The 17,773-nt window shown below is 41.9% G+C and overlaps 1 protein-coding gene and 1 long non-coding RNA gene across 2 annotated transcripts in view; one reads left to right on the top strand and one right to left on the bottom strand.

Annotated features, from left to right (window-relative positions):
* GNAS (GNAS complex locus) overlaps window positions 1–17,773 on the bottom strand; it is a 132,313-nt gene that overhangs the window by 94,418 nt on the left and 20,122 nt on the right.
* On the top strand, window positions 10,101–15,517 carry LOC109144299. The gene is made up of 4 exons (XR_002044968.3): window positions 10,101–11,084; window positions 11,209–11,391; window positions 13,821–13,906; window positions 14,585–15,517. It is a non-coding gene; the product is annotated as an uncharacterized LOC109144299 (long non-coding RNA).

Consider the following 17,773-nt stretch of genomic DNA (forward strand, 5'->3'; position numbering starts at 1 on the left):
CTGAGTGTTTTTAGCCAACAGACTTTGGCTTTTATACTGGAAAGTCTGTTATATAAATGTCACTTTCATTTATATCTTCAGATATAACAAAGTCATTAATGCAGTTGTTTCCTAAGAAAACTTGTATTTTAGAAACTTCTTCTAGCTCTGGTACTGCATAAACACGTCTAATGCAGAGCATGAGAAGATGACACCTTGGAGATGCTACCCATTTTAAATCAGGAGTAGAAGCTAAATTCTCACTCTTCTTGATATGAACATCAGTTGTCAATGACACATTTCATTTCCAGAGAGCCACGATCTCCTAACTACATTTTGTAGCTGCACTCACATTATTCTGTAGAGAGTTGTGGCTTGGATCCTAAGGTCTCACAAGACAAAAATTTGGGGCTGGATGCCACGGCACTAAAATTGCTCTTCAGGAGATTCCATCGCTGTCGAAACCAGAACCCAAAAAACCCTCCCCTCCTGTTTTTTAGTCCTGCTCAAAACCAAATACTGGAAGCAGGTTAAGATCTACAAACTAACAGATCTGGCCTCTTGCCACATGCCATATTAAGATGCCATATTTAGCTCCTCGTTCCCTAATAATCAGACATTTAACCCTGTTCCCTCCAGCCCTTTCATCTACTTCCAGTATGCTGCTAACCAAGATGTCTTTCACTCTTCTCTTTCTTTCTTCCATTTCTCGTTGCTGTTTTACACACAATCAGTGCTGCTATCCCATGGCACTGGAAAAGGGACTGTGGTGCTCCCTCTGCTGCCTGCTGGGCTCTGCAGCAACACGGCAAGAGGTGGTGAGGAATCAGAGTTCTCCTCAGCAGAAGGAATTACTGTATTGTGAAAATTCACGTTGTTACATGTATGAAACCCAAAAATGCCAAGCAGGGAAACCTCTCCCCAATATTATCCACAGACCTCTTGTGTGGCTTGCAAGGAGCTAAGAACCTCCTGCCAGAGCCCCTCAGGAGTGCAGGCAAGACCAAGAGTAGGGAGTAAAGAACACAAATGGATGGGATAACACTATCTAGCTTTGGTTTCTGGGCATTCCTCGTGGGAAGAGGGCCGGCTCAAGGCTGTCGCTGGTTGCAATGTTCCTGTCACACGGTCCTTGACACCGCTACCGGAGCGGCAGTCGCTGCAAGGAGCCTGTTGCAGAACTCCTTGTGCAAGGTTAGCCCAGCTGATCACAGCCATGTGAGCATAAACTCCTCTTCATTCTGTTGAGGAGGCTGTTGTCAGGGCTAAGAGTATGGAGGACTGTGGACAGCCAATTATCTAAAGAATTCTCTGGAAAGCCTAACAACATGGAGCGCTCTGTCCCTCGGCTTCAGTGCCTGCAGCCCGGGTGCTGTGTCTGTCCTTCCCACGGGTGATTCAGCAGCAAAGAATATTTACTGTTATTTAACAATGCAGTGGTCTACAGACATAACTTATGACTCAACAGAAAACACACTGGGTGCAGACCTTCTAAAGAAATGATCAACAGATTGTGTCTTGTGTTTAAAAAAAAAGAAAAGGAAATATTTTATTTATTTGAGGATCATATGAGAATAAAATGGATGAAGTGGAAGATACCTTCATGCTGCTTTTTGAAATTACCGTCTTGCTTGAATACTTTTAGAAATAATTAATGTGTAGGATATTATGGATTAAGGAAAGGTTCACTGGATTCTGTCTGAAACTTCTGAAAAATAAGTCTTCAAGTCTTTGTTTATGTTGGCAAGTAACCCAGCTGGGTATAAAAGCCAAAGGCATGATTGACTACCTCACATATTTTACAACTCTTACACAAAATAGGTATTTTAGAATTTACATCCTTACAGAAGGATCCTTAAATAGACTTTCTTACAGCACTTAAAACAAACATACTTTAGGACATACTTCCTGTTTCGTTGCTGTACTTAACTTACTTTTCCTTCAACAAAGATCCAAAAATTTAAGGGTACAAAGATCACAGAAACCTATCTTACTGTTTTTAATGTACTGAAATTGTTTAATGAATACCCACAAATCCTTAACAAAAAAAAAATCAGAAGTAGTGAAGACTTTCAAACACATTAGTATGTGTGCATTTAGCACTTAAACATAAAAGGCATGTCTGCATATTGCTCAGAATGGAAAACTCCTACAACTAAAACTCAAATAATAATTAAGCCCCAGATCATTGATTACATGTGCCTGTTCTGTTACAGACACTGAAAAAGATGATACTGACATTTTCCTCTACTTCCTTCAGCTTTGTGTGCAAAAATTTGCAGCCCAAATTCATGCAAAGGGATGCAAACTGATTTTTTGGTAGTGTTTAATATTCATCACCAACTTCCAGCGTTGATAAACAGCTTTTGTACGACCTGTAGTTAGAGCTGTGTATCAAATCTGGCACTGGGAAGATCAGTGACAGTGAGTGAGGCAGCTTTTAATGACATGAGTTACTTTATTCGGGTTTTCCGAGTTTCCAGGTGAGCAAACCAATGTCCCACCACTGCTCACCATTCCCATTTATTTTCAGCATCGCTTCCAGTCACACACCTCCTTAATCCTCCACAGAGGCTTTGCAACAGCTCTGTAACTCTCTTATTTGTTTCTAAGAACATGGATGTTCCTCCTCCTCCCCACTAACAGCACTTTTCATTTACAGAGGGGAAATAGAGCACGTTTCTGCAGAAAAGGAAAAACAAGGATACAGTCTTCCAAACCCTCAGCAGTGAAAGGAATCTCCCCCAGCACTTAATTTGGGAGGAAAGGCTCGAGTATTGCAGAACTGGTTAGAGCTAGAGAGGTTGGTGGCATCCTGCAGGAGCCCAGTTCTGCAACAACTGAAGAACTAATCATATTTTAATCGGAGCCCAGTCACGGCTTCTGCTTTAACTTGATACACTCAAAGGTACTTACAGTTCTGGGAACTAAATTCAGCTTATTAAACAAACCATTTTTCTGCCTTTTTTTTTTTTTTTTTTTTTTTTTGGTGATGTGGGATATAACTTCTACAGACACAGTTTTGGGAAGGAACCAGATAAAAGCTGATATTCAGGATGTCTGGGGAATAGTTTCCCAAAGCACATGGAGACCAGATTTCAAAAGGTACAGATGCAGGTATATCTCAACAAGGGCATCCAGCTGAACCCCTGAGGTGAACCTGTTTGCCACACCTACAACAGTAGGCTCTCATTAGGAACTTTGCTGGATTTTTGGATAATTCTAAAAAAGATATACAACATTTTACTTTTAAAAGAGGGCACGCGTGACTCCGGGACACAAGGCTATGGATGCACCAGTTGATGCAGGAATTCATGTCCCCACTCCCTGTGCTGCAGCAGCCACCAGGTTTTTGGAGTTGTACTTCAGCCTTTCAAGCTCTTTCCCTGAATTCAGAGAGGGGAGGCTGAATGTTAGGATTGTTCCTCCTTTTGTTTGCGTATTTCAGACAAGCACCCACAAACGGACGCTTAGAAAGATTTAATTGGGAAGCTCACATGCTATGCATGCATAGTACTAATGCACAGCAAATTAAAATTAGCAAAAAACACTAATACTGTATATTTATATTATGGATATTATATTTAAACAAAAAAGCACTTGCCAGCAGGCACAGAAATCTCGTTATTTCAAAGTACTCCCGAACATTCACTGATTGCTGTTGGTGTTCTGAGTTTTCCACTTTTTCCTTCCCTTTTTTTGTACCTAGCACTAGCATTTTAACTCAAATCCCTGTGAGCAGCGAGCTGTGCCTTCCTTCTCTCAAATGATCACTACAAATTTTCTAACTCAAGCAGTGCAGAATACATCTTGTGATGCAGGGGGTATTTTTACATTAGTCAGGAGAAGATTCTAATAAAAATTACATGTATATGAATATATCTAAGCTTGGAATAATTATTTACCTACAACTGTGAGCACACAGAGTCCATCCACAGTGGATTCAGTGTCCCCTCAACCATCCAGGGAACACACACCAAGGTTCACACCCAGACCAGACCTGTGTAAGAAATTCTACAGAAATCTGCTTTATTCACAAGTATTATTCTGTTTTAGTTGTTATCTCATGTGAAACCATTCTTTCTGTGGCCCTCATCATTTTCAGAATAAAGAATCCAAAATTAATTGCAAAACCTGTGAGTGTTCACTGTAAATCAACAAACTGTGTACAACTTAGCCTATACAGTGTCCAGCCCCAAAACCACAAACTGCGCTGAACTTTTTTTCTTTCTTTTTTTGCCATCTATCTTTTGCAAAGCTGTCGTCTTTCTTGCAAATTCATGGTTTTCAGGGGGTTCTTGTTTCTGCTGCCTTCTCAGATTACAATTTCTTTTGTGTTAATTAAGCTGAAAAATTGAAAGAATGTCGCTGACTCTACAAAGAACACAAAACAGGCTTGCTTGAGAAGCTAAAAATAGATCGCTCTGTTCGGAAGACAGACGACTCAGTCTTCAAACTATTTGTACAATGTGAATTAATTGCAGATGGCCAATTCATTTATTTAGACCTCTGTGACAGAAATGAAAGTGCTACTGCGATGATTATACATCTGCAGAAAGCTCCTTTCAGGTAGTTGGGACTAATGGAAAACCGGGAGGCAGTGCTTTGTTATTTTCTGGAGGTCAGTTTGTCAAAAAGTTTTCTGATGTGATTCTCCCTCTCCAGCCTCCCGGCCCCTCTCCCAACAGTTTGGATTTAAGACGTGAGACTGATGTACACAAACTAAAGTTACAATGGCCTGCTCACATGTACTTCTAGCACTCACAGTGCATGCTGTAAATCAGTAACATTCCTTCGATTAAAATCACGTTTTATGATGTAAATGTTGTAACAAAACCCACCCTGATTATTTAACTTATCTGAAATTAATGCCATTTTTCTTTTTTTTTTTAATGCCTTGGTATTTGTTTAAAACAGAATTTAATTTTTTTTTCCTTTTTAGCCTTTCTCCTTAAAAGCAAAAGAAAGCTTAATTTAAAAAAATAATGTTATTGATTTCATGGGAGAGAATTCAGGAAAATCTAAGTGGAAACTGATATTCCATCCTGGCTCTTATTGTTAGATAAACGGGAGGTTTCCAAAAATACCAGCTATTAGACTAGGGCCTATAAACTGTAGCTGTGAAATAAAAATATCATTGAACTAGATAAATTGTTTGGGATACAGAATGATTTGTACTAGAACTTTACAGCAGATCCTGAACAGCATGAAGCCTCCTTTGTGCTAGAAAACTAGAAACGTTGTCATTTGGGAGTCTAAATAATGCCAAGAAAAAGAAACTAAATATCAGAGTCCCTTTTCTCCAACGCCACTGTCTCTCCTTTGCAATTTTACTGCTTTACAGTCTCTAAATCCTTGTTTGCAGCCTTGCTGACTTGAAAAATGTGTAAAAGTTGATCCACGCAGGGTCTGAGCTAACAGAGCTGTAAGAAAACCTCCCAAGAAGTTTCAGGTGATATGATATCTGGCATGCTGATAGTATCACAAAGATTACATTTTTCTGTTACTTTTTAAAAATAAATTTATGTTGGTGCCTGCATTTCAAAGTATTTATATTACATCTTACAGCTTCTAAATCGAGACTGGAGTTTTTTAAAGGCATTAGGTCTTATAAGCCAAAACTAAAGCTTGATGCAGGAATTAATTAAATTTTCTGCCTAGACAAACGATCGTAATCTATTAAAATTAAAATACCAGTCCTTGCCACTGTTCAGGCTCCTTATAAAACACCTTTTAGGAAGTTACTTAAGCTTAGTGGTTATCACAGATTTAGAAGGGGGCAGGCATAACCCTCTACCCTGTATTTTATGCTATATTCCTTTGCTGCGACTTCATCCCAACTCCCTCCAAGGTCAAGGGAAACAATTTGTTTTTAAGCAATACAAAGCAGGCTGTGCAGTCAGTCTACAGCATCTTTCTCCTGCCTTTATGGACTACAAAAAAAAAAAGTTTAAATAGAGCTACAAGCTTCTTAACAAGAAAAAAACCTTTCCTCAGGAAAGAAACTTCATAGAATGCCTCTGTAAGATGACCTCCGTCCTGCAGGCTACAAAATGTTTTCATCTACTTCCTGGAAATCCAGATGATACTCGAGGTGGAGCAGAGGACAATAAAGCTGCTAAATAACAAAGGTCACCTGTCTTCAACTACATCAATAAAAAAGGCTGAGATATCCCCTTGGTTCAGTCCAGGCAGAGATTTAGTGGGGCAGGGGGACACTCAGCACACTGCTACACAGAACCTGCTCCTGTCATGAAATTATACGTGCCCCCACCTCATTTTGGGGGAAAACTGAAATTCTTTGGCCCCACATGCAGAGGAGGAATCTGCTGTTGTCCCTCAGGAAGATGCAGTGAGGAAAATGCAGTTGGGGAAGCAGTGTTCAGCACACACCAACCAACCGTGACCTGATGATGAGACACTCCAAAAGCAAGAGCAACAAACCTCCTGATTTTTTATTTTTACTTATTTTCCACTGTAGATTTTTTTTCTTTTATTTATACTCTGTGGTAGAGCAGACTCCATAGGGACCACGTCCTTACACAGACACATCTACCTCCTCGCAGAAGAGAAACATCTTTGTTTACTTAAGCTATTTTAGTTAGACCTAGTTTTTGCTGGTTCTTAAGAGTTTTGTCTTGCTTGTAAAGTAAACACTAACATCTCTGACAGAAGTACCACATTTGAGTGCCCACTCTTTGTAGACCTCATAAAGGTGACATAAAAATACATATATATATAATTTTTTTTTTTTTTTTTTTCACTGCTTGCCAAGATGAATCATGTCAGCCAAGGTCTTTGTAATAAATAAAATGCTCTCAAAGCATTATCTATTAAAGATAGACGAGAGCAGGAGTGGAAAATCTTTGCACAGAACCAGAGCAGGGTCTGGTGATATAAAGCAATACACTTACCAAACATCAGGGCTGCAAAAGAGGAGGGCTGGACCCAAATAATGCAGTCAAGGCCTGGGTGTCCTCTCAGTGCTTCCCAGCCCTGGTAGGATTTGCAAAACCTCCAGTATAACACACACAGAACCCCACGCAGAGCTGGAAAAGTATTTTTTACAGACACTGATAAACCCTGACACAATGCAAATAACCAGAGCCCGTGGGGTGATTTCACCTCAGGTCCATCTGCTCCACTGAAATTTGGGGGCTGAAGGTTCAAAACAAAGCATAAAATGCAGGAAAATGCATGAGGAATACCCCCCACCTCCACACAAACTGTCTGCCCTGAAACTAAATACGCCAGAGGTGAACCACTCTGTCCCTACTGTGATAAGAGCAAAACAGTGAGAAAAGTAAATGGATTGTTGGAAAAATAATCTGTAATTTCTTAATTCCTTGCCAGGATCCCACAAGAAGGCACAGCTCGCCTGTAAACTGACAGCTCAAAAGAAAGCACCCTACTCACTTTTCAGCAATGACATCTTTGATACAAAGCAAGAAAGTGATCTTTTTGTTATTGAAGTAGCCTTTAATGGGTAATGATGAAAATTCAGTGTCTATGCGCCCCATGAGGGGGGGGAGCACAAGACAGAGAGAGTACGTAAGTAGTGCTTTAGCATTTTTTTCCCAAATTTGTAAGGAATTGTAGTACACCCCCTCTCTATCACTCTGACTACATGTTCTTAAACAATTTTTGAACCTGGAGGAGTGCTAGAACTTTACATCTTCCCAGATGAGAGAGCACAAATAGAAGTGTAAACCCAGCACACTCTGATCAGGTTTGTCCCCTTCTCCGGTGCCCCACATTGGTTTCTTGGAAGCATCCCTGAGGGTCCTGCTGAAGGAGAATGAAGTCAGAGAGTTTACATTAGTTCTTGCATCTCATCAGTCCCTGTCCCAGCAGAAACTTCTCTCTCTGGATGTAATTAAAACTCAAGGAATAGCCTGTCTTCAAGATGACAGAAATCAGATTCCACTATTAAAAAACAGAGGAAAACCTTCATTGTACAGACTGCAAGATTTCCCTAGTATTGAAAACCAAGATATCCCACTGTTATTTAGTATGACTGAGAAGCTGCAACGTTCATGTTTTCAAAGATCGCTGTCATGTTTTTATTTCCTCATCAGGTTGCATGAAAGAAGCACTTTCTTTCACTTTGTTGAAAATCCAAGCCATCACATAAATATCAACATGGTTAAGCTAAAATAAATCCATCATCCTGTAAATTTCTAAATAAATCAATATACTGTTATGTTTTGAAATGGTATAAGACAAATTTTCCCCCCTCTCTAATTCAAAACCAGCCTTAACCAATTACTCCAAACTTTTCCCCAGACACATCTCCTTTGGCTACACATTTCACATGAGAACTTCCAAGCCAAAAAGAGTTTTCTTACACAGACAAAATTGGAAATGAGAGATTGAAATCACCCTAATGATAGGTACTGGGTTATGCCTTTCAACTATGGATCCGTGCCCGTATCTCTACAATTGTGACAATATTTTTCCAAGCAGAGTATCATGTTGTATGTAACACTGAAACTTCCTGGTCTCTCTCCGTCTCTGCTGCATGGTTACCATCTTATTTTTATAAGCATTCCATTCCGGGGCTGGCCCTTCAGCTTTGGCAGAGCGAGGCAGCTTCTGCTTTAAAGCGGCTATTTTGCAACTAGCTGCTGCTTGCTGCATCCCTCTTTTCCAGCCAGGGAGTACCTGCAATGTTTTCCTCTCCAGCTACTGAGAAAATGGCAAATTCCCACAGGTGCTGCCCCTAAAACAGGGCATGTGCTGGGAATAACCAGAGCCCGCCAAGAATGGCCAGGGTGGGTTCATTTCTGGGGTTTTGGAACAGCTGCAAAATGGCTGGTTTTAAATAAGTTCATTAAAAAGTTTCTAGATTCACATCCTGCTCATGGCTGGCACTTCTGCTACTGGAGCAGGCAGGCTGGCATCAAAGGAGAGTTTTCACTGCCACCCGAAATCAAGGGATAAACACCAGAGGAGCCACAAACAGCACCACCAGGCACTTTTGAACATTGCTGGCTCAAAAGCAGTGGTCAGCAGGGCAATGGCAGCAAACTGCACCCTGTATTCTGAGTGAAGTAACTACTGTATGAATTAACTTGACTTGGGCTGGTCAGTAGTGAGAATCCAGCCCTTTACAAATAACAATTAATGTTCTATTTTTACCTTAGAAGCAAACAAACATAAAACCCCAAATGAGTGCATTTAGAGCACCCAAAATGCTAAGTAGTGCCTGGAGGGGAGCTCGGCCTGTCCCGTCCAGGCTGCCAGGGCAGGAACCTTGTTCATAAACAGCTACTTTGTCCTAGAGGTGACATGGTTGTGTCCTTCCCATTTTCCTCAGCCTTTAATTGCTGTAGTTAAGATTCTCACACATAGGTGAACTGCAACCAAGAGAAAAATTCAACCCTGGTCACAGTCCCAGAGGCATCTCAGCCTCCTGGTATGCTTAGGAGCCCTCAGGACATTTTTGGCTGATCTTTACTCCAGATCAGACATCTGCATCAAGGCAGTAAGTACATCATGGATTTTTAGCAGAAGTTCCTTGCTGCTCTGGCAGGCAGTAATTAGATTATGAGAATTACAGAAATGACAGGCTGCTTGTCTATTCTCTGTATGGGCAGCCAGCAACAGCTTGGAGAAGAGTAAAGCACTCAGATTAGTAAAGGGATGAGCTCAGTGTTAATCCAAATAATACCAAAATAATATGTATTAACAAATAAGGCCCCTGAACCAGCACATTTACTGCTGCCATGCTCATCCTTATCCTCTCCTGGCTCTCTCACCAAACTACTGATGCAAAATGTCCCGTGTATGAGGCCCTCTGGTCATTTGCTTTCCTAGAGCATCTCATCATCGTGCCTTCCCCTGTATCCCTTGTTCACACAGCTACTAGAAAATCCTAAAGAGGTGGGAAAACACTGGGAACCTGCTTTCACAAAGACTGCAAGCACACGTTGGCAACCGCAATGACAGCTTGCCAGATGCTGGCGTCCAGATGAACATAACAAGCATTCAGCTTTGCTTATAAAATTCCCATATTCAGCACTGCCACAACACACAGCTTTAAAAATTAGAGCAGGGTTTTCCCATATATGGGAAAGCTGACCTGCTGCTGCTGCACCAGCTCCCCAGGCACGAGCGGGAGCGGAACCGTGCAGACCCTGCCTCCCGCTTTGCCTGGGCTCTCTCCCTGAGTGGTCTGGGGTGATGCTGCATTGCGAGAAGCCCCATTATTTCTGTACTGGGCTCACTTGCCAGCTTGACTAAACCTGTTTCAATTAAACTACTCCATTTTTCCAACCCTTCCATCCAGAGTTGCGTTTGTACATCCAATACTTCCGTGCCCAAAGCTGAGGTGTGAGCAGCAGCATCAACCTCTGGGCTTGCATTGTATGGCAATACAGTGGGAAGCTCCCTGGGCTAAGGAGCTCCACTTGAGACCCCCAGGTAGGGTCAAGGGATCCCAAGCTTTAACACTCCTGTGTGATCCATGAGCCCCCAGGAGTGGCTGTTTTTAGGATGAGCACTAACAGATGTCTCCCTCGGCTATGGGAGAGCATCTGAGCAAACACATTGCTGCAGAGCCCTGGATGGAGGGTGAAGAACCGCGCTCCTGAACCACTGGTGGCAGCTGCCAGTAGTTTGTTGGGAATATTCTATTGGTTTGAATGTATGGAGAGCATAGGAAGCTGCACCAGGACCACAGCGGAGCCGCTGCCGGCAGCTGGAGACTCCTGGCTGGGAGTGGTTCTTGTGCGGGTCTGGGAACACACAGAGCCCTTTGGACCCAAACAGCCCACAAAATCCTGACCCTAACTGCACGAGCAGCAGTGTGTATTTATAAACTCCTAACAAAAAACAGCAGGATGAGCAGGGCTGGGACTATCCAGCTGCAGCTCTGGTTATGCCAGACAGCTGCTCTGTCAAAGTGCTGGGAGAAGCTGCGTTTCCTTGCAGGGGATGCCCTTTGATACTCGGCAGGATCCTGCTTTGGCAGCTCTCTGCTGCCTAATGGAGAGATCTGTGAGAGGGGATGTTTTAGGAAACCAGCAGTATGCACTGAATACCTGCCTGTGTTTCTGACTGCAAGGGATTTGCAGAGGGGAAATAAGAAGAAGAAATCCAGAGTAAGTGCTATTAATCACTACACAATCATGACTACATTTTATTTTTCCTCACAATTGTTAAAAATCAAGCAAATCAATCACACATGACTTTTGACCTTCTTGGCACACGTTTCATATTCTGCAGGTTTCCAGGGGGACTGTCCATGTGAAGGAGACCCAGCAGCATCTCTCCCTCGACCTCATCGCCTGTGCAGCAGGAATGAAGCTGCAAAGCTCATGAGCAAGAGTAAAGACTTCAAGAATGAAAACTCTGTCTCAAAACAGTAACAGAACTAGCACAATCTGACAGAAGAAATTAAAATTGCAGGTCAGTTGTCTCCCTTGGTTTTGTTATTAGCATGGAAATATCTATTTAGGTAACTGAAAGTGTTGCATCACTTTAAGAAATGGTAATTACATCAGTGGTTTTACTGTAAAAAGTTTTTTTTCCTTTCCAGTTTTCTAAAGCCTTAGAAGTATTTCGAAGGGAATCCTTCCCAAATATGCAAACAGCAAGTCAATACTCTGAGTTTTTTTGCCAAGCTTCGTTTTCCCTACATCTCTCACTCAAAAAAATACTATTAAAATACACTCAAATAAAGAAAAAGGGATTAGACTTGAGCAGGTCCAGTATTGCCAAATAATTACAGATAATCAGAATCATCACTAAACGAGTCCCAGCTTTCCCCACCCAGAGGGGCCTCCCGATGTTCCTGTGCTCCCCTGAAACAAGAAGCAATTTCAGTGTCTGCTCCTGCTGTGGCACACAGGGAGAAGTGCAGGAGCTGGGGAAGTGGGAGCAGATCTCCTGCGAGCTCTGGCAGAGCTGCTCCTTTGAGACACACTTTGGTAGGTTTTACTATTTGAATTGTGCCAAGGTAAGTTGGGTTCTTTTTCTCTCAACAAAGCATTTTCATTGTTTTAATTAACCAGCTTTCCCTAAGAGGAAAAAACCCACTAAGGATCAATAACAAATGTCATAATTAGTATCTCACTAATTGCATTCATTTATTTCGAAATGCTATGCCACACCTTCCCAGAATATTAGTTTTCCTTGTGCTCATTTTTCAGTATATAGAAAAATGCTAAAAAATTAATTTTCACCAGATTTAAGAATTTTACAGAGTGACAAAATAATATTTGGTATTACTTTCTCCCATCATTTAAAATACCCAAATTTCTAACCATGGTTGCTGCCACCAAATTCCCTACTTTTCCTTAAAATTTAGGTATTACAATTGCATGTTTAACACTATGGTTACAGTTCACATTTAGGACAAAGGTACTGAGCCAGTATAAAAGTACAGAATAATCTTCAAACACATGTAAAGCAGTTTCATATATCTCCATGTCTTTTAGCATGGAGTTTGTAGAAATGCTAATAAAATTAAGTATATTAATCTGATAATAATAGAATACTATTTAGATGAAAAAGTGGACCAACCTCAAATTAAAAAAGACTATATCAAAATTCTGAAAACCATTAACTCTATCCATCTGATTCATCTATGTAAAAATGAGGAAGAAAAATATTATCCAATATTTTAAATTAACAAATTTTATTTATGCTACCTCAAACTGAATGCATTTAGGGTAAGGGAAGGGGAGGTAGGTTCCAAGGAAAAATCCAAGTATCAAAAAGGTTGATTCAACCCCCCTCCTTTATGCCCTCACTGTGAAACATGCAACAGGAAAAGTTTACCAGGAAAAGAAGAATTTATTTTTAGATTTTTGGCTTTGCAATTACTGTCTGTTTTTTTCTAACAAAATATAATTCTTCTGTTTAGTTTCTAGAGCACAGTATGGAATTCCCTACCATGCATCCAAAAATTCTAGTTCTGTAAAAATCATTCTGAACAAACAAGGACTACAAGATCTTAGCTGTGACTTTCCAGAGATATTCTCTTTATGTTGTCAAAAAATTACAAATTTTTCACTTGTTCTCAAAACTCTCCAATATATTCTCTTTAAAATAAATAGATTATCTGATATTTTAATAATATCAGTTATTCGAAAGTTATCCCTTTCAAATAAAATGCTAAGTTATCAATGCACTCTAGATTCTGATGCATATATATAAATACAAAAAATTATTTTAGAGGGTAGTAAAATACCCATGAGCATTTAAGTACTCACTGAACAAACAATATCCTCATCAAACCATTGGCAGGAGGGGGGTTAAGTTTTATTACTTACAAGCAACAATCACAGGATTGATTTCTTTAAAGCTCAGGCAAGTGAAAAAATACAAATGTGGAATTCTGTTATCTAAAACAACCTAATCCCAGGAGTTAATCTCGGCTGGCTGTTATCAATTACCAACGTGCCACCTGTGTTCTCCAAGTTGGAAAAACATAACAAAATGTTAAAGCAGTTACAAACAGGAGCAAAATAACTCAACAGGCAATGCTAACAACTGAACAAGTAACAATTTAGCAGAGCCATATGTAGAAATATAGGAATTTCATATGCTATAGGCTGGCACATTTATACTACAGTAGTGAGGAAAAAAATCAGGTTTTTTTACTTTCACTCCTGTGCCACCAATGCAATTTGGAATTAGAGGTGTATAATTCAAAAATCCATTGACACAAAACCAATAAATGACACATCAACACATCACTGTTTCTGAGAATCCAAATCTTTTCTATCTATGCAAAGCAGTTAAATAATACACTTGTAAAGTAACTCTATCTTGTGTTCACTCATCTTAAATTCCTTCACACTATTTACCATCTCGGTTTAATTTCTTTGCAGACTCCCAAGGGATTCATTTCAACTGCATTTGAGCTTTTTTCCTCCTAGTTCTGACTTCCTAAGTTACAGAAGACAAGAACTATAAGGTATGTAAAAAGGTAACAATTTAAAAATTCCAATCCCTGGAAAAAAACAACAACAAACAAACACTCTCTAAGTGTTCAATTCCCTAAAGAATAGAAATGGGCAAGATGCAGTTTAGACATGTGACTATTAGTCAACTATTGTTGAAGTGATCCAATTAGTAAATAGTCAAGAATTATTTATTTTACTTATATAAACTATCCCTGTTTTCTGGGTCTGGAATATATTAACACATCCACATGTTCCTTTGTTTACTATGCCAAGAAGAATGACTAATATTTTTTGATAATAATATTTTGATAAGAAAATGAACATTCAGTTTAGATTCATAACAGGAGTTTCTGCATCATTTTTGTGTGCTGAATCAAATTTGAAATGAACAAATTAGAAGGACTGGAACAACCTAATATAAAAACAAAACAGCTTTGTTCAAATACAAAAAGGGTTTTTCTAGGTACTCTATCAAAGGAAAGCATACTTGCGCTTTCAAAATATACTGGTTAAAAGATTTAGACAGGCTTCATATGAAATATATTTAAACATCAAAACTAATTTAAAATGATCTAGAGAAACAAGCTGTGGAATGTCCAATCCTTAAAAAAAAAAAAAGTAATTAAATGCTCAGGGCTTAGCCTGCTAAATACAATTAAGGACATTCTCCTTCTTTGTCGTTTTGCCAGATAAACGCCCTCCCCTTCACCTCCAGCACTGGCACCACCTTGGAGGGCTGCACCAGACCTGGGAAAACAGGGAGACATCAACCTGCGATTGCAAACCACTTCCAGAAATGCCTCGATACAGAAACTCCTGTAATCACATTTATCACGTTTGGTTTCCCAGTTTTTCAGCAGAGGAGCACCTGGAATCCCACAGACAAAGGCTGGTCCAGCCCTGCCGGGGCATCTCCTCCACCCACAGCCAGAGCAGAGAACTACCCCGTGAGGACGTGTTAAAAATGCACCCCTGAGACACCCACCCCTTCCACCTGGGCGACAAAAAGCCACGTACAGATTTGCAGCTGCTTGGTTGGGGGAAAGAAAAAAAATCTGATTAAAAATGTAATTGCCTCTGAACTGCAGGGCCTCCAGTTTGTCCCTGTCCTGTGGCGGGGCAGCTTCAGAAACCAGGTCTGCATTTTCTGTCACAACAATTGTTTCCGCCTCAGTTACCTGGTCCAGTCAAAATTTACACAACATTTACAGCCAGAGCTATAAAAGATCTCGAAGCAGATTTCTACCAGCCCTCTTGAGCATCTCCCCTGCCCCAGGAGCGCCTGCTCCTCCCTGACGCCCCTTCCCACTCTCAAGCCCTCGACACCTCTAGAGAGGGGACCAGCCAAGGCTTTGCTCCACAGAACAAGCTCCTCAAGGTCTCTCCATCCTTTCCTGTCCCCTCCCTCTGCCACCCCGCCGTGCCTGGAGAACAGCCTGCACCTTCGTCATGTGTGGGGAGCTCAGTGCAGGGGTTCAGATCCTTCTGCCCCGCGGCTTTGGGCGCTGCCGGGGCCCAGGGCCAGGGCAGGGCGACAGCTCTGCGCTCCCAGAAGCGACAATACGGTCTTAAGCACCAAAGCAAGAACACCACCAGTAAACAGAGAAGAAAAAAAAAAAAAAGGAAGAAAAAAGGGGAAAAAACCACACCAAAAAAGTGAAAAGGAAGGAAAAAAAGAGAGAAACAACCCCAAGGACCTTTTAACTGCTCTGTCCCAGGACCGCACGAGGGTGTCAGAAAAAGAGGGATTTGTTCCCCCTTTCTCTGGCGAGAAGTTTCAGCAAACAAAATAACAAAAGAAAACAAAACAATCCATTAAAATCGTCTAAAAAGTCTCCAAAGCCCGTCCTCTGCAGAGTGCAGGGTCTGCTTTAATGGTTTCAAGCTGCTGAGGGGGTTTGCTTTGGGGTTCCTGGCTGGAGCGCAGCGGGGCGCAGGGCAGGGGCGGATCGGGAGGGAGCAGTTCCCAGGAGGGTTTCAGGAGTTACTGCGCGTTTATTTCACCAGATGCTATTTTTAACCCCGCTGTTACTATTTTTACCCGTGTCAGTGTTTTCCATTTGCTGAACTCTGTCCCCAAGCCGGCCCCGCTCCCCCCAGCCCGCCCCGGGTCCCCCCTCTCCCCCTCCCAGCGCTTCCATCTCATTTCAGGCTGCACTTTTGGATCTCTTCAAACAGCACCAGAAGAGCCCGTTCCCCCCCCCGCCTGGCGATACAGATCTATATATCCCTGTCTATAGAAGCAGTGCAAAGTCCACGGGCAAAGCTCCTGCTCTAACTTCATTCCTCTCCAAATACATTTCTGCCAACGGGGAGGGGAAGAAAAGGGAAGAAAAAAAAAAGAAAAAAAAAAAGAAAAAAGCAAACAAACGCCACTGTTGCTAAGTTTTGCACTTTATACCCTTTTATATTTACAATCCTCTCTCGGCTAAAAATAGCAACACATGATCCATTTATAACTGGCCGGACATGCCCCGCAGCCGCCGGCGGGGCCCTGGCTGATGAAAGGAGCTCTCTGCGTTCCTTCTACCTGAGCTCATCTCCCGCTTAAAGGGCTCAGACAGCTCTGCTTCCACAAAGCGCACATTGAAATGACTGCTGCTTCCCGCGGAGAGCGGCACAAGTGACGGGGAAAAAAAAACAAGAACAAGAAAAAAACGCTACAGTAAGCCATGCTGGCTGGCCCATGCCCTCCTGGCCCCCGTGCCCTGCTGCCCAGCGCCCAGGGAGGAGGCAGGGGGCAAAGCAGAGGTGGTCGGGGCTGGAGGGGGGCCCCAGCAGGACCTCACCCGGCAGACAGCAAAGGGGGGGCTCCAGAGGCAGCTCCAGCTTGGCTCCATGTGTGATCAACACATTAACTCACGCCAGAGGAGTGTTGGGAGCGACTGCAGACCCTGACCCAGGGGCAAGTTCAAAGGCTCTTCTATAAATCACCTTAGAGCTGGAAATTACTCTAGACATGGCTTTAGAGGTGGTTCTAGAAATTATCCTGGAAGCAGCTCCTGGATTGATTCCAGACAAGTCCAGATGTTGGTTTTGGGTCTGGATGTGGAGAGGGGCTGGAAGGTGATGCTGGAGTCAGCTCTAGAAGTTGGTCAGGAAGTGGCACCACAACTGGCAAAGGCATAAACACTCCGGGTTATCTGCAGTAATTATTCATCCAAGAGATTTTAACAATGCGGGATTTATTCCTTCACTAATACCTTCTGAATTTGTTGTCAGAAATTCCCATTAGCATGTGCAGGACTCACAGGCTGCACGTGCAGCAGAAGGAGCTGCGTGACCGAACAGAGTCCCAAGGGCACAGCCCAGCGCCCAGTTCAGTGGGTGCCACTCCTTCCCACCTAGAAGAGCCAGGTGCCGCACTAATGCCACCTCCCATCTCATATGGACATGCTTGTGTGTTTTAAAATTTCCTCTCTTGGAAGCACAGGTTTCCTCATTTTCTTCTCATTGCCAAAACAAAGAATCCCAGTTCAGGAGGATGATGGTAGCTCACACATCACTGAAGAGTGGCAACAGACACCACCCCACTCACAATATTTTAGTGAAATTTATCACAAATGTGCAAATCCCAGCCACTTAAAATAAGGGATCAAACCCTCCCAAAGTTTTCAGACTTTAAAGGAAAAATACACCTTCCAGTTATGAGCCTTTTGGGAACACTTGAAATGTTTCTCAGAACTCTTAAGAGCTAGAAAACGTGGCTTGTTTGGACTGACAGCAGAAGTTCAGTGCCAGTGCTCCACGGATTGTAGCTGAGGGAAAAAAAGCAATAACCATGGTGAGACCCAGAGAAAAAATGATTGTAACAGTTGGCAACATCATTACCTACATTTATTCCTCCTAATAGCCCCATTTCAGTTGCTTTTCTGATA

The sequence above is a fragment of the Corvus cornix genome, chromosome 20 (assembly GCF_000738735.6).
Source record: "Corvus cornix cornix isolate S_Up_H32 chromosome 20, ASM73873v5, whole genome shotgun sequence".
NCBI classification, from domain to species: domain Eukaryota; kingdom Metazoa; phylum Chordata; class Aves; order Passeriformes; family Corvidae; genus Corvus; species Corvus cornix.